Genomic DNA, 18,238 nt, shown 5'->3' with positions numbered 1-18,238 from the left:
TATTTTTCAAGAGTTCTTTTTAAAGTAATTCCTTTGTAAAAAGTATTTGGTTTATATGTAGGACTTTAAGTTGTTCTCTTTGCCAAACCAATTTTTATATCCTATGTAGCACAAACAAAATTTTGAGTTTTTATGGCAGAATTTTAAAATGGTGAGGCCTACAACAAGCTTGGCTACTGGCACGTAGGTATGGTATTGTGCTGCCATAGAGAAGGCCCCACTATAGTAACAATTTTCAAATTCTCCTTACCAGGCAGGTGGTGCCATTTAGTTATGCTGCTTAGTATCCAGTAGTGGCACTGAGTGTGTTTTGGAGTAGGCGTCATCTGGTGGTTTTTCAAGCCGAAAGGAGAATTTATATAAGCAGTAGTCTCCAGGATAGGGTGAAGGTTAAGTCATTGTGACAACTTGGAACTTAATCTGTTGAAAAAAAATCCTTGTTCTACTAATAATGATGGGAGAAATACTCTTTGTGGAACAGGCAACACAATTAAAAAATTTAAATTGTGTCCATATATAATGTGGAACATAGCTTTAGACATAAGTTCGTTTCATTGCTAAAGCCCACACTAACAACTCTTTATTAACTATATGAATTCTCTGGAAGTGATGAAACTTGGGAACCAATATGTCTAGCTACATTCCTCTTAACACCACAGACTTGCCTACACAGTGACATCAATAAGCCTTGAATTTGATTTGTATAAAACATGTGTGCTCATAGCCTAGTGGTGGCGTATATTTAAATTTCAGATGAGCTTTTCCCTTAACGTCCCTCCCCCTCTTTCTCTTTCTCACTCTCATCCTCCCCCTAAAGCCTCCTTTTCAGAGGGAAGTTTACCATTTCTTCCACTCATAAGTTGTGGACATCTTCACTCATCAACCTTCCATTTTTCACCTTCCAGTTTCCCGCCTCTGCTCTGGACCCCTCCCAGTTTTCACCCTCCCCAAGATGTTGATCTCACAAAATTGGGAGGGAGCTTTTAAGAACTGGTCTTGCTGTTGTTGCTTGGTGCTTCTATGCCTTCTGAAAGACTACTCCCTTCCTTTTTCCCAGTTGGCCTGTCGGTCTCTTTGGCTCCTCCTGCGCTGTGACACTTGCAGAATGGGAGCTGGTGGAGGAGCTGAAAGAAGTGTGTGTGTTGAATGGCTGGCTGGGAAAAGAGAGTGCATGTGGGGAAATGTTGGTGGCCAGCCAAGAGTGTTGGATATGGGGGTGGCAGCCAGGGAGCCATAAAGTTGGGTGGAAAGTCAAATGCTGGAAGTTGGCGAACAGATTAGTTTACGATGAAGACAAGACAATTTATATTGATTGTGTATAAATATCATATAAAGCAGTCATATGCTGGTGTTGTACAGTGCTAATGGCAAGACTTGTGACTAGTTTCATGACGGGGATAAATCCTGTTCCAATTTAAAATATTGCTACTTTCTTTGGCAGTAAAAGATATATGTTCTGAAGCAAAATTGGGATTCTTCTTGTATTAGTTTGTATGCAAGTAACCAGAGTGCTGTTTTAATTCACAACTATTGATATCTGGGCTGTGGGAGTAAGCTAAAAGTTGTATAAGTACGCCTGCATGGAGTTTTTTGATGTGTGCCTTGTAAGTGAATTGTGGAAGCCTGTCCTACTTCGGGTCTTGAGATAGCACTGGTTGAGATTTTTCCATTGGAATGGTTTTCCAACCAAAAAAAAATGCAGTTTCACTAATTTTGAAACTTTTTATGCAGGGGAAGTCTCAATTTTCCTGAAAATTTTTGATTTTCTGTTCAGAAAAATCTGAATGAAATAATTTTGGGTTGGTTTGATGAGATTTGGAATATTTCAGTCTGTTTTGAATCAGTTCAATAAAATCTTAAATTGCATTTTCCAGTACTTAACCTTAGGGTCTGAACTTGAGCTCCCATCATTTTCTCCTGTGGGTTGATTTCCCATAATGCACTGTGGATTTCCTTATGACTAAGCTGTGTGATGCAGCGTGGGACTCAAATGACTTGGGTATATCAAGTTCAGAAGCCTGGTGCCCCTGTTTTTCTTGAAGTGTCAAGCTTCCTGGCTGGACTGTATCTTCCATGAGGCACCTAAAGTCATTGGATTCCTATGATGCGTAGCACAGAGTTTGGTCACAAGAAAATTCACATTGCATTATTGGAGATTTAGTCCTCCAGGTAGTTCATCCCATGAATGAGATGAGAGAATGGGGGCCCTGAACTACAAGTCCCATAATGCCACTATGAGACAATGCATTTTAAGATTGAACTCACCTGAAGTGTTCCAGATCAGTTCAATATATTGATCTGAAACATTTTTATTTTGGGAATGTTAATGTTTAATTTCAATCAAAAATGTTGAACAAAATGCTCTTTCTGAACTGAAAATTTTTGGAATTTCCATTCTGTGAAAAATTGCAAATTTTAGCATCCCTGATTTGAGATGAAAACAAATGTTGAGATGTTAGACTTTGCTGTGGGGTGGAAACTCTGAATTTCACTCAGCCCTGTCTCTAGGGCTGTATGTACATGTGCAAGAGAGAGAGACTGCAACAGTCTTTATCTACACCACACCATCTTGCTTTACCGTTATTGAATAATAGCATCAGACTTAGTTGGTTAGTAGCTTTATCAGATAACCACAGAGTAATTCTACAACCAATTACAGTATATGCAAAAATGAGTATGGAACAATGATGCCAATTGTCTCCTACAAAAGAGACTCATCCTATGGAACCATTGCAAGATTAATGATGTCAGGTTAACTTGGACTGGACTACTTGGCTAAATATGAATTGTGCTAATCTTCACTGATGTTTTTTCTTTACAAATGTCAATGTGGGATCTTTTTTATACATCTTGAATTGCTGTTTAAGTGTAATGAAAGAGAATGAAATGGGTATTTCCAGTATTGGTCCTATAGGTGGGGCATGTTTCCCTGGCAGGAAAACACTTACATATATTTTAAATATTTCATTTACAGATGATTGACACAAGGAGTTTGAATATTTAACTGGTGTTAAGCCAGGCCTTTGAAATGTGAACAATCTTCTATTTTTATTAATGGAACTTAAAGCTAAATAAGTAGTTCTATAGTTGATCTCCTTGAAGGCAGTTTAAAAGATAGCTTGTTAAAGAATGCAAAGTTAAGTCCTGATATCTTACATTTCTACCTAATTATAAGAAAGTTTTGAGTTAACAAGATATTCAAAACTACAAATTCTTCTCTGTGTAGATGTAGTTTGAAATAATTTAATCCTTGTTTCAGAACTTTGGAAATCAAAGCTAAATTGTTGCAAAAGCTAACTTGCCACAGACTATTGTTTGGTTTTTCTAACCAATGAAATTGAAAAAGGAAAAGAAAAAACTTGCTAGTTAGCTCAAATTACATAGCAGTATTTTTCTAAAGAAATGTGGTAGACTGAGTCAAATTCTTACTAAAAATGTAAATCATATTGACCAGTTTCATTAAAACATATAAATAAATTCCTATCATATGCCCGTGGCATCCTAGACAACTAGATACTGTTAATTGTCTTAAATAAAAATACTAACAAGCCAATGCACAGCTTGCATACACATCATGACATTACTCCTGGGGGAATTCTGCACCACTGTGCAATGCAGAATTTTGCAGAAGTTAATGTGGATGCAGAATTTCTTTTCCCCTACAGAAATGGGCTGCAGTGCTGCTAGCCACCACTACGGGCTGCTGGACCCAGCAAAGCCAGGTTCCTGGCAGCTGCAGTTGCCAGCATACCCTCAGGGAAGGAAAGGCCGGCACACAGGAAACTACGTGCAAGCCTGGGGCTGAGCATCAAGCTGTTTCTCCCTCTGGATCCCTGGGCTCTGGAGGGGGAGGGGGCAGGTGTCTGGGCAAGGGAGGGTCCCTGCAGCTGGGCTCTGTGGGGAGGGGTTGTGAGTGTCTGGCTCCCTGGCTGGGCTCTGGAGGTGGGGAAATGGAGCAGAGAAACAGGGACTGGGTTGACATAGGAGTTTCTTTAACTCTCCACTCTTGAGGGGATTTTTGTGTGTGTCTCTATTGTTAGACATACTTTCTGACAGGTATTTTGAAATGAATTACCAAAATAATTGAAACTGGCGTGATTATGTAGTGTTATTTTAACAAATAAAATTTGCAGAATTTAAAAATATTGTATTCAGAATTTTTAAACTTTTGGCACAGAATGCCCCCAGGAGTAGATAACTGTTTACTCTATAAAGGGTGCCAATCTTCAAATCTAAAACTTCTTCCCATTTCATCTCCCATAACCCCCACCCTCAACCATCCCCATATTCCTGCCCAAGTATGAGTTTTATAGTGAGTTCTAAAGGTCAACACCTGTGAGCTAAATTTAGACCTAGAGGAGTTAATCTCAGTTGAAGGGACCTCATTGAGAATACCCTCCCAACAACTCTGCCTCTCTCATACCAAGGGAGCTCCAGCTCAAATACCTCTACTGATTTCAGTATCACCTGAGAAGAGACCAGGCTTCTCAGTTAGGCAGGTCCCAAAACATTGAGAGCTTTATTGTTCAAAACTCACCCCTTAGATTTCCCCATAAACTAGTAAGCAGCCAATGCAATAAATGTGGTATTCCTGGAATTGGTTTGATTGGACAGGGGGAAGAAGAGCTCAAAGCACAATCATACTATGAGTGCTAGGGACATCAGTCATATTGTTCTTTACTATCCATACAACAATTCACAATTTAAATTTTACTTCCTTAGTACTGTAGTGTTCCATTACCAGTTTCCCACTGATCCATAGTCTTTCAAGATAGACAAGACCTGAATTTCTAATTTAAAGAGCAAGCAGAACTTTCCTTCTCCTTTTAGTAGTAGAAAGGGGAGATAAGAACACGATTTTGTTGTCCTCTTAAAGTCACAAACCAATTTTTAACGGCTTTGCAGATCATCTTCCAGTAGTACAATATAAATACTTTAATAAACAGTAGTCCACTTCTAAAAATAAATCTTTGCCAATTTGTGTTAGTTATGTGCATAAATATTCACATTATTGCAATATTTGATCATAAATATTCCTTTAAACACACATTCTACCAAACTCTTGCTTTTTATTTTGAGCTAGTAATGAAGAGTGCTGAGACTGTATGGCAGATGAACCTCTTTGGAGGCTTTTAATTTGTCAAATTCTAGAACTTACTCAGTTTGGCAGATCACACAGAGTGGGGGAGGTTGTTTCCCCTTCATACTTGCTTGTGCCTCTGTCAAACCACAATATCACAGTTCAGGCAATGTGCTTTTGTTTTCTGTGGCTATATTATCCTATCTGAGATATGGGGAGGTTATTTTTGCAGCAAACAACCCTCTTAATGCCTTAATGGTTGTGTGACTAATTACTGTCCTGTTCCTTTCTATACTAGTTCTGTGGACCAGCATTTTCAACAGTACAATGGTATAGTGATAACAACCAGAAGATCTTGATTACTATATAATTGTCTAGACAACTGTATGTTAGTTTTGAATTACAACTAAAGATATGTGGAACAAGGATAGTATGGATTTTTTTTAATGTGAATGTCTGGATTCTGCATATGAAATTTGTTAAACTGTTCATAACTTTTTAAAAAGTTTGAAGCAAAAGGGCAAATTCTAAATCTTGTATTCAGCTTGTTGTTGATCCAGTATTAGTAGATGTATGAAGTTCAAATACCTATAGTTAGACTAGACAGGCTTCCTGTCTGCTGTTTTTCATCTAATTATTTCATATGGCACAAACTCCTACATTAACTTAATATATTAAGATTGGTGTGAAGATTTTGAAAGTGAGTCTTTCTGGTTGAATCAGGTTCATAGATCTTTCTTGCTTCCTCTGTTCTGCAATGTGTCTGACCACTGCCTTAATGAGGTAATAAGTCTGTCCAAGACAGTGGCTGTGTTGTGATGTTCTCTATCTTGACAGGTAGGCAGAAAATGAGTCCATGGTGTTGATTGGCAGCATGGGGGGATCAGAGATGATCTGTGAAAGTCCTAGGAAGCCAAGTGAGGAGTTGTCTTTCTCTTTGTCTATATCCTCATCTTAAAGGGGGGGGGGCATGGGGTCTTTCACAAATGCCCCTCTCTTCTCCACTAGGATTTAGTTGGACCTTCAGCCCCTCTGTCTTCCAACATAGAAACTAACTGGGGCCTTCTGCCCTCTTCCCTCCACGTGCAGACTATTTGGAGGTTTTCCCTTTCAGTCACTATTAGGTTCTCTACTCTTTTTTTTTTTTTTTTCCTTTCTTCCCCTATAAGAGCTAACTAGAAGTCTTTTCACCCTCCTTCCTCCATAGGTGGCCTAACCTGCTACACTTATCCATAACCATATACTTGCAAGGGTGTGCAGCTCCACCTAATCTACTCCCATCTCCATCCTCACACAGGAACTTCCAGGGAGTTTCCACACCTACCTCTTTGAGTGTTTGCATATGTCCATTCCACTGTAGGGGTGTGGTTGCCTCGTGCACAGTAATAAGAACATTTTCCCTCAGTTGTACCCTTTGGGGTGACTTGAACTCCCTCTGTCACCTCATGCCACTGTATGCTGAAATAAGAGGGTGGTGCCACACCCAGCCTCCCTCAGTTCCTTTCTCACTGCCAGTGATAGTTGTCAGAGCAATCTTAGACGAATTATAATAAGTGCTTCCCTCAGTCTTTTTGTATATATACCCTCTAATTGTTAGGAATTAGTTAGTTTTTAGCTAGTTTGTACGGATAGATTTTAGTCTTAATTTTTTTGGACAAAGCTTCTGAGTACCAGACTTGGTGCCAGAATGATGCCACACTCACCAGGGTTTAAATCCTGCCACACTTGCACTAATCCCATGCCGGTCAGTGACCCGTACTTATCCTGCTTAAAGTACTTGGGAAAATTCCATAGTAGTAACAAATGTCACATCTGCAAGGGATTTAAGCCTCACTCAAAGAAGGACAGAACAGTGACATTCAAGTATCTACTCATGAAAGCACCACTTCAGCCCTCTCGAAATCACTGCGCACACAGTTCTCAGATTACCATAGCCTTGGTGTGAAGTGCACCAGAAATGTCTGTGGCTCCTCAGTCCTGTACCAAAGAAAAGGCTTAGACTTTCCTCAGATTTAGTACTGTGCTTAGTCGTGTCAGTGCCTAAGCCTAGTAAAGGCAGAGACTCTAAGAAACATGTTGGGAAGAGTCTTTCAGTGGAGCAATCTTCAGCTAAATAGAAGCAATTGCTACCTCTGGAGCATGTGCCAGGTCTGTTGAGGGTGTCCCCTGAAAGCTCTCTGAGACAGTCATCAGCCGCTGCTGCTGACCACTGCAGAGGCATATGCAGCTGGGAGAGAACTATGTAGTACTCGGTACTGGTATCTCTGGCAGTGCAAGAAGGTTCAAAATTGGTACTGATGCCTGTGGCTATTACCACAGTGTGTCAGGAATTCATGGTACCAAGTCTCTGTATGTGCAAGCCTCCAATGATTTCCCTGGTACCTCCTTTCCCAGGCTCAGGGTACCAGTCCCTGGTACTGAGTAGCTCTGCATCACCCCCCCTCCCCCCGCATGTCAGATGGTTCAGACTCTTTTATCTTCAGATTCAGTGGTACATTTGTCTGTGTCCCATTCAAGGCAGAGGACATACCCTCCATCAGAGACTTGAGAACCGTGGGCAGTGCAGCTGTCTTAACACTGGCCTGCTCCTCCTTCCAAGTAGCAATAGCCCAGTTAAGATTGGGTCCCAGGCCCATATCAGTTGTCATTCTGGACACCATGGGGAGTTTCTCCCTCCTGCTAGGTCTTCCCTACAGTCATCTCATTCTGGGTCATAGAGACCTCTCTGAGGATATCATCACTGAGAACATTATTCTCTGATACCCAGTACCAACATTGGTACTGAGCACCCAGAACCACCTCAGGCCGCTTCCCAACTGCAAATCATGGAGTAGCTACCACCTCAGAATCCTGTGGTGTCCTCTTTCTTGTCACCAGACAAAGCAGTTGATGCAGTAAGCGATTCAATACCACTAGAATATCACTGAGCTCATCAAGGTTGTTTGAGAAGGGTGGCCTCTTTTCTTGATATTCAGGCAGAGATGGTGTGTGAAAGCTCCCACAAGTTGGTGGACATCCTGATATTGGTGGTCCCTGCCAGGGTGGCTCTGCCAATTAATGAAGCCATTATGGAGTGAGGCAAGGCACTCTGGCATATGCCGTCCTCCTTACCTCCTGCAGCAAATTGAACTGAAAAGAGGTACTACATCTAAGGGATATTAATATTTTATTCCCTCTCTTGGATTCCTTGGTGGTAGCAGCTGCTAATGAATGGGAGAGACAAATTCACCAAATATAGATTCCAAAAGGCAAATAAGTGAAGAGGCTGTACTTGTTCAAGCATAAGCTTTATTCTACAGGGAGGATGCAGCTCATGATTGCAAACCAACACACACTCCCAAGCCACTAGGATTTCATCCTCTGGGAAATAGTTATAAAATTTAAAGACAAGCTGCCTAAGGGTTGTAAGTAGGAGTTTGCAGTAATTATGGATGAGTGCAAGCTGGTTGCCAGAATGGTTCTTCGGGCAACATAGATGATGCAGATGCGGTGGCTCGAACTATGGTATCAGCTATTACCATGAGAAGATGTTTGTGATTACAGTGCTCTGGGCTCCCCGCAGAAGTCCAGAAGATCATCCAGGACCTCCCTTTTGAATGTCCCTCTTTCCGTTTTGAATAAAACAGAAGATAGGCTCCAAAGTCCAAAAGATACAAGGACAATACTAAAATCTCTCAGAATCTATACTCCAGCGACAAGAGGAAACCATTCCATTCTCAATAGCCATACAGACACCAGGGTTTTCCAGTCTCAAGACCTGCCAAGGAGAAAGGACAGGGATTATTGGACATTTGCAAAGCAGCGACTTGGTCATTAGTTCATACTTTTATGTCTCATTATGCCATTGCCCATCAGTTCTGGGTGGATGCCAGTTTTGGATAGGTTGTCCTTCAATCACTGTTCAGGTAGACTCTCTAAGACCATCTCCTTATTTGTCTGTTTGTGAGTGGAATGGACATATGAAGCACTCAAAGAAAAGATGGTTACTTACCTTGCTGTAACTGTTCTTACATGTGTCCATTGCATGACCTGCCTTCCTTCCCTCTGTCGGAGTCTCTCCCGTATGAAGGAACTGAAAGATTTTTGGGGTGGAGCCACCCTCTTACACCAACACGTAGTGATGTGAGAAAACAGGGCACTCAAGCCACCCCAATAGGTGCCAGTGATGGGAAAAGTTCTCTGATAACTGTACACAAGGTGAGCACACACCTACAGAGGAATGGACGTGGCTATACTGAAGAACAACAGTTGGAAAAAATGGTTACCTACCTTTCTGTTTCTCCCACTCATATTGTGGATTCTCCAAGACCTCCACGCCACCCACCTTGAAGGGTTTTTGGGGACTTCCTATCCTCCTTTGTGTTTCTCTCCACAAACTTGTGTGGAAATCTTGCTGGGGGCATCTGAACGCCTAGATAATGTCCCCTCCCTCCCTCTCTCTCACCGTTGGGACACTTTCTTGGGATCAGCTCTTTCTATGGAGCTTTCCCCAAGTGCATGAACAAAGTTGCTGTGGGCTGAAGTAGCTGTTTGGGCTCTCCCAGCCATGGAACAACTCTTTTGGTTGGGGTGATTGGGAGGAGAGTGGTAAGGATCAAGTTTCCAGCCAGAACAGAAGGGGGCCATGGAACAGCTGAGTTATCCAAGGCATTAAATGCTCTCTAAGCACTCTAGTCCTTTAACATTAGTAGCAGGGAGGACCCCCTAGAGGAACAATGGGTCTGTTAAACTCATAGACTTTGAGGACAAAAGGGACTATCATGATCATCTAGTCTGACCTCCTGCACATTGCAGGCCACTGAACTTCCCCCACCCACTCCCTATAATAGACCCATAACCTCTGGCTGAGTTACTAAAATCCTCAAATCATAACATAAAAAGTACAAGTTACAGCAAGCCCACCATTTACACTCATTTAAACCTGAAAATGACCCATGCCCCATGCTGCAGAGGAAGGTGAAAAACCCTCAGGGTCTCTTGGGGCAGAAGGCCCCCCTGGACACCCTGAAACAAGTGCTCTTTTTCCTACACCACACTACAGGTGCATACAGCAACCCCACTCCTGATAGTGGTTGCATAACATCTCCCCCGGAGATCAGTCTGTATGGATTGGAAGGTATGATGGGGGGGGGAACAAACAACATTTCAGACAAGTGCAAGAGTTGTTGCTAAAGGTGGATAGGGGAGTAGGGGCAGGGCACTTGTTCTACTGTCTCAGGAGACGGAAGCCTGAACGCTTTGACCTGCTCCCTTTGTGGCCACTGTTAACTTCTGGCCACCTTGTCAGGGCAGCTCTTTGAAATCGTGCAGACAGGGAACAGAAACATTGTCTAAAAAATGCTTTCAGGGTGTAAGATTGGTGGGATTCTTTCTCTTACCCCTGAAGGAGGGATAGAATCTGGGAAGAAACTTGGAGGGACTAGCCAGATTCCATCTGTGCTTCCGAACCTTTCCTGAGGGCACATCTATGGACTGCACTGGGAGGAAAGAGAAATGCCAGAGAATGTCCTCTGCCTGGTCTTCTGTGGAGAGAATGGGTGAGATCAGACCCTAGATAGATGGTTCCCAGGGGCAGTTGAAAAGGGAGCAGGAAGAGCTGTGTCTTGTGTCTCACCCTTGCTACTTACTCCCCATTCTCTGTAGCAGCTGAGGCTCTGTCGTTGAGGACATCTGGGCTGTTTGTTGCTGCCCTTCCTGGTGGTAGCTCTGTTCCCATCAATGGTATCTGAAAGCCCTATGGGAGAATCAGAGTTCCTGAGAGTCCTTAAATCTTCTGCATTTCCCACCCACAACACACAATCATCTCCAAAATACTTCTTTTTAAATAAACACTTCTTTAACCCTGATATGCATAGCAGTTAATTATTTTCTTCAAGAATGTGGTAATTGTTTTGACCCTGTAGGTTCAGACTGTGGAAAAATCTTTGTGAATGTTTACTTTAAGCTGCCCCCCCCCCCACACACACACACATTAAAAACGTATCTGTTTGTTGAACTCCTTGAATACACATTTTTATAAACCATCTTCATGTATATTGATGCAGATTAAAAATATAGTACACTGCATTTCATTTAATCAATATGAAGGAAGGATGTGGAAGATTACTTCTGGGTTTCTAAAACTTTCTTTCAGAAAGTAGTGAGCCACAGTTCCAAGTTGCTTCTTCCAGCCTCTTAATTTCTTTGGCTGTAAATCTTTGTCCTGATGAAAGCAGGCAAACAGCTTTGACGCCAGGCTGGAATGGAGCAGTAAGTGCCAATGTGGAATCTTGACTCTGGATTATATTTAGCTGAGCATTTTGCTGCAGCTGTGTTATTAGCTAATAAATTTTAAATAGGGCTTTGCACTTTGTTTACTATTGCTGTGGAGGACTGGCAGAACTCGCACAAAATCTTTAGACCTATATTGAAGTCTTAAGTCAAGAATTTTAAAAGGTTGGAGTTTAGGATTCTTGATATGAATATATAAAATTGCGTGATGGGGTTAAAAGCAATTCTTGACAATTCTTGCTTCGTGTTTGGATATTTAGATTCTTAGGTTAGTCCTTCCCTTTCACCACTCAATTTACAGTTTCTGGTCCAACATGATTGCAAAAAGACTATTTTTAAACTGTATTTCAGTGAAACCAGTATCTTCTTTCTTGCGTTAATCCCATCAAATGGGGTTCACTCCAAGAGTCCTTTCCTTCCAGAGTGCTCTGTTTAATGCCATATTATCTCTCACTCCACATGCTAACTTGCCTTCCTTATGACATCCTGCCTTTTCTTCTTTGATTGGTCTCTTTTTCCTTCAATTTTGATCTGTTGGACTTTACCTACATAGTTGTCAGTACTGTGTCTCATGCAGTCAGATCAACTGAGCCTACATTCCCTCACTTTTTTTCACTTATGGGTGTTACCTTGAGCATATCTGACATACACATTCCTCGGGTGAACTTTTTTTGCTTACACCACTCATCCATCTCAACATTTTCCTTTCTGTGGAACAGATAATTTGCACGTTTCTTCTTTGTTGCCTAACGCTCAGTGCCATACATCAAAACTGGATGGACCACCATTTCATAAAAAGAAAAGGAGTACTAGTGGCACCTTAGAGACTAACCAATTTATTTGAGCATAAGTAACATTCATAAACCAGTCGGAGAACGCTTCAATCTCTCTGGTCACTCGATTACAGACCTAAAGGTCGCAATATTACAACAAAAAGACTTCAAAAACAGACTCAAATGAGAGACTGCTGAATTGGAATTAATTTGTAAACTGGATACAATTAACTTAGGCTTGAACAGAGACTGGGAGTGGATGTGTCATTACACAAAGTAAAACTATTTCCCCATGTTTATTCCACCCCCCCGCCCCCCACCGTTCCTCTGACGTTCCTGATAACTGCTGGAAATGGCCCACCTTGATTATCACTATAAAAGGTCCCCGTCCCCTGTGCTCTCCTGCTGGTAATAGCTCATCTTAAGTGATCTCTCTCCTTACAGTGTGTATGATAACACCCATTTTTTCATGTTCTGTGTGTATATAAATCTCCTCACTGTATTTTCCACTGAATGCATCCGATGAAGTGAACTGTAGCTCACAAAAGCTTATGCTCAAAGTGGTTAATCTCTAAGGTGCCACTTGTACTCCTTTTCTTTTTGCGAATACAGACTAACACGGCTGCTACTCTGAAACCTACCATTTTATAGACTCCCTTTTAAACTTACTGGTATATTCCTGTCACATACTACGCCACTTACCTCTCTCCATTTGAGACAGGCATTTATTATCCTAGCTCTCATTTTGTCCAACATTTTTCTGGATTCTGGAACCCATATACTGAAACTTTACAGCATTTGTATTGTCGGCCCATCTAGTTTCAAGAATAATTCTTCAATATTCACATTTATTGAAACTATATACCATATACTGTTTATCCTCTGCTTATTTTGAACCCTCTAACACATCTCTCCATTTATCACAGGGGTACTCAAACTGGAGGTTGTGACCCCCAGGGGGTCATGAAGTTACTATGTGGGGAGTCATGAGCTGTCAGCCTCCACTCCTAAATCCCCCTTCTCCTCCAGAAAAATATAAAAAATGTGTTTTTAATTTATAAGGGGGTCACACTCTCACAGACTTGCTGTGTGAAAGGGGTCACCAATACAAAAGTTTGAGAACCACTGATCTATCAAGATCCTTTTCTGGACTGACTTTCTCCTCGCTGTATAGAATGATACCATCTGCAAACAATTTTGTATGTTCCTTGAGGGTATCCAGGATGACAGTAAACAAGAAAGGGCTCAGTGCTGATCCCTGATGCACTCCCATCTTTACCAATAGTTTGTATTTCACCACTAGAAGTTCTGATTATTGACATTGCACCTACATACGTGACTTGAACAAGCCACGCATCATAATCTGGTAACGTTTTTCCCTCATACCCCACCGGGTGTCTTCCCTTGGCACGCTTTTCAAAGGCCTTTTCCAGATGAACACCAGTGGTGTTAGAACAATTTTTATAGTGGGGGTGCTGAAAGCCATTGAACAAAACTGAAACCCCCTCTATATGATGGAAACTACTTCTAGCCCAGAGCATGTTGCCACACCCCCAGGTCCAGCACCCTGATGAACACCATGTGAATGTTTTTATCCTTTTATCTACATTTTTACAATAGATGCCTCAATGCAAAGACAGCATCCATTGTTGACCGTCCTGGCAAGAAGCCATATTGATCTGCACTAATATCTTCATTTCTTAGTCTTATTGAAGACTCTCTGTTTTGTTGTATAATTCATCAGGTTCATACATCTATACTTTGTATGGTTGCCAGCATTACCTTTTCCTTTCTATATTGACATAAGATAGTTTTCCTCCATGGATTTGGTATCTTTCCCCATCTTATGATTAAAATGAATGGGGATGTCAGCAGATGGACGCCCTCTATTCCAAGCTTTTTCCATGCCTCAATGGGGATTCTGTCTTGGTCTATGCCCTTATTATTTTTCATTGCTTTTATAGCATTTGCCATTTCATCTGGTGTGATTAGGCTCTTCTGCATCAAAATTCATCATTTTAAAGTTGCATTGCTCTCTTGGGTTTTCTTCATTTAAAAGCTGTTCAGATACCTTTTTTTCATAGATCCTTTGTGCGACTATCAGTCAACACCCATCAGTTTCATCTTTGAATCTCACCTCCTTTATGTCTTCTGTCATATGCGTTCACCAGTCTGCACACTTCCCCCTTTTCTTTGTTCTTGTGTAAAGTTCCTTGAAGACCCGTACTTTTCCAATTACATTCCTAGCCATTTTCTTTACAAACATCTATTCCTCCGGGTCTCATTTGCTCCTATTCCTTTGCCAGAATTTAAACTTTTTTCCCTTTATCTTTTATCACTTCTTGTATTACAGTACTTAACTTCTCCACCAAATGCCAATGGGAGATCTGCATGAAGATCAAGATTAAAATATGGCTTTTATGTACAATCTAGCAGGGTACATTGAGCATTTTGAAATTATGGATCATTGCTATTTCTTCCCTAGTTCCTATTCCGTGCCCTTTAATCTTCCTTCTTTTTTGTTTTTCTTTCCTCTTTGTCTTCCCCTTTCTTCTGCATTTCTTCATTTTCTATCTTGCATCTGTTCCCAGTTTTTTCTCCTCCAGTCCCCATGGGCTTCACTCTTCTCCTGTGTATATAAAACTATTTCATTACTAATTATTTTGACGCACAAATTGTCATTGTTAGGCGTTAGCTTTTTCACCTCAGTGAAGTTAATGGGGGTGGGCAAGTTAACACCAACCAGAGCTGTTGTTTGAGGCTGCCTGCAGCCTCAAGAAGACAACATTGTTTTGGTTTACATTTATATTGAGGAAGTTAATTTTGTAACTGTCTGCTAGGAACTTTTCTTTAAAAGGAAATTTAGATTCTGCAGAATCTCAACTATTCTATGTCAGACACCTAAATACATCAAGGGGGTTAGACCCACACATAGGATTGATGTATAACTCCTGTAAGCTGTAGTATGTGGGTGTTCTTCATTTCTGAATTGGTACAATTTGTGTATCAATTTAAATTTGTAAGTTCTTTGTGTGATCCTTTGGATTAAATAGAAGATCATTATTGTCATCAGCTACGTAACAAAAGGATTATGCTCAAGTTAATTACCAAGTATTCATACAGGGCTCTTCAGTTTGTAGTCCTGAAAGAAACGTAAAGAAGCAAATACAACGTTAGGCTATATTAGGATAGTAATAGAGGATATGGTAAATATGACAAGATGGTATAGTAGATCTTCGCCTTGAATGCTCTTAAGCTTTGGTTATCTCCCAAAAGGCATAACAGAAATAGAAGAAGTCCAAGTAAGGGCAACAAAAGTTAACAGCAGAGGTTTGGGGTTGAAATGAAGTTTTTATGAGGCAAAATTAAGACTAGAATTATTTGGTTTGGAAAATGAGAGAACATAAGGGGTATTTAAAATTGAGTGGAATGAAAAGTCCAGTCATGTGCACTTGTTTTCCTATTACCGTAGTACAATAACTGGATGCTCTGTGAATTAAGAGGCATCAAATTTAAAAAGAGAAATAACATATATAAACAGGATATATTGAGGCAAATAGCATTAGAGGGTTTTTTTTAAAGCAAAACCACTGTGATGGGTTCCCCAGGGTGTAACCTGGAACTGAGGTACCATTGAGCCCTCTATCCATCCAACCTGGGCTTCCTTTACACTGTGATGCTGTTGCTAAGCCACAAACCTCTGTCAGGTACTGTACTTACATAGCCATCCTCAGGCAGGGACACACACCCAGCTGAATTTACATGAATGCTTCTCCCAGTTAAGTCATGAACTAACAATAGAGAGGCTCCAGCCGTTTCTCCCAGCTACCCAATCTAGAACCCCAGAGCTGTGCCATCTTACCCTGGTCAGAAGCCTGACCGCTGTAAGTTTTACCCAGTCCACCACTTCTACAAAGGAAAGTGGACGTGCACCAGCCCTTGCAACTTGAGCAGATTTCCCAAGTACTCCAAACAAAACACACTGTTTTAGGTAAAATATAAAACACTTATTAACTACAGAAAGATTTTAAGTGATTATAAGTAACACACATTGATTGGTTACCTAAGAAATAAAAGTGAAATCGCAATCTGAGTTCTTAAACTAGACAGGATTTGAATCAAGTAGTGTTTCACCCTGGTAGATGATATAATTCCTTAATATACAAGCTGGAATTCTCCTTTCCAGTCTGGGACCACCTCCCCAGTTCAGTCTTTTTCCTCCAGACGTGTTTCCAGGTGCTGAGTTGTGGGGGGAGTGAGGCCAAGTGATGATATCACTTCCCTCTTTTATAGCTTTTTACACCTTGCTGGAAAAAGCTTTTGCTATGACATGGGTCAAGCAGTCTCCATTGTCTATGCGCTATCTCTGAGAAATCTCCATTGTATCCAGCTCTTAGGATAGTCATTGAGAGTGTGGACTCCCTTTAATGGGCCATCAGCAGTGTCTAGCTGCTGCATTGTTGTGGTACCTGAAAGACTGGTTGTGGGTGTTCCTAACCTTACAATATATTTCATAACACACACATAGCATAACTTCCCATGCAGTGATAGCACATAAAGATTAATATCCTGTTGGGTTGTAACAGGTCAAATCTTTTAAAATGATACCTCACAAGGCATACGTTCTACAAAACATAACATAATTATGTGACAGATGAATATAGGGGTTCCAGGGTACTGTTTTGGGCACACTGTGTCACAAACCCCGCATAAAAACTTGCATGAATAAGAATATAATCTATTTATACTTGATACATAATAGGTGTAACATTATATAGGCTAATTAAAGCATAACACTACAATAAGGTAGAATCAGGAAGAAAATTTCCCCTCCTCTTTTACCTCCCCAGCGGAATTGGCATTGCCCAACTAGCCAGACACTTTGGATTTTGCCTTCTTTAATACACACGGCATATGCCACTGCTAAAAACTAGATTATAATGTTTAGCACTTATGGATGCTTTATAGCATCAAAGGACTTTACAAATTCTTAAATAATCCTAGTACCATCCCCCTAAAATAAGGAAAGTGAATATTGTCCCATTTTACATATAGGGAAATTGAAACAGTGATGAAGCAACTTTCTGAAGGCTACACAATGAAACATTTATGGAGCTGGGATTAAAACTCAGGACTTTACAACTCTCTGTTCTATGTTCATCTGTCCAGATCACACTGCTTCTCAAGATTATATCACTGGTCTGTTCTAATATGGTAGTTTTTCTTACAAAGACATGTCCATTCTAAAATAATGTGTTCTAAAAACAGTGGTAATGCTTATCATGAATATGATTTCTTCTTTTGTATCTTAACCATGTTTCGTCTCAAACGCCTTTCAACCAGGAAAATCATTAGATTACTGTTTGCTTTCTAATGATGCAAAATTGAGTCCTATTTTCTTTTATTCCACTATCTGTAAAGACTTTTCAATTGACTGTAATCACTTTTAATAAACAGTTTAAATATCATCAACAATGATTATAGGTAGTGATCATTTAATAATTCCGTTTCAGTTAAGCACATATTTTTCAGTGGAATGTTGCTACATTAAATATCATAAACCATTCACGTACCATCACTGGCTCATCTATGGTGATCTTTATTGTGGGACACACGATCAAGTGAGCTGTAGCTCACGAAAGCTTACGCTCAAATAAATTTGTTAGTCTCTAAGGTGCCACAAGTACTCCTTTTCTTTTTACTGGCTTATGAGTAGACAGTAATTTAAGTTTTCTATCATTGCAGTGTTAACTGCAAAGTCAGCTTTGGACTGATGATCCTTTATTAACCGCTGTTCATTCTTATGCACGTTTTATGGGTAATTGGAGATGCTGTCTTTTTGGAGAGGAGAACTGGTGGAAGATAACATCTGGTTCATTTTGTGAATTATTGACAACTTGTAACTTGAGGATGTTATACAATTCCAACCTTAAAGATTTGTCAAATTGATTGTAAATAATTCAGCTGTTTGTAAGAGAAGGTTATAATGGAATGAAACTGACTACTCTGTTTAATCAGTGCAGTGAAAACACCTGTTGTAATCAGTTGAAGTTGACCCAAGAGACCTTGTGCAAGTGTTTACCCAACAAAAGAGTGATATGAGACACAGTAACTA

At 40.5% G+C, this 18,238-nt stretch overlaps 1 protein-coding gene and 1 long non-coding RNA gene across 4 annotated transcripts in view; one reads left to right on the top strand and one right to left on the bottom strand.

Annotated features, from left to right (window-relative positions):
- The window catches only part of SESN1 (sestrin 1), a 136,035-nt gene that overhangs the window by 60,967 nt on the left and 56,830 nt on the right, over positions 1–18,238 (top strand). The gene's annotated exons all lie outside the window — the stretch shown is intronic.
- Positions 8,349–10,871, bottom strand: LOC311519082. Its single transcript, XR_014711193.1, has 3 exons — positions 10,708–10,871; positions 10,459–10,602; positions 8,349–8,837 (listed from the first exon to the last, which is right to left on the bottom strand). It is a non-coding gene; the product is annotated as an uncharacterized lncRNA (long non-coding RNA).

This window comes from Lepidochelys olivacea (genome assembly GCF_965140295.1).
Source record: "Lepidochelys olivacea isolate rLepOli2 genome assembly, chromosome: 3".
Taxonomy (NCBI): Eukaryota; Metazoa; Chordata; order Testudines; family Cheloniidae; genus Lepidochelys; species Lepidochelys olivacea.
Note: the sequence above shows the minus strand (reverse complement) of the source record. Positions and strands in the feature narration are given on the sequence as shown.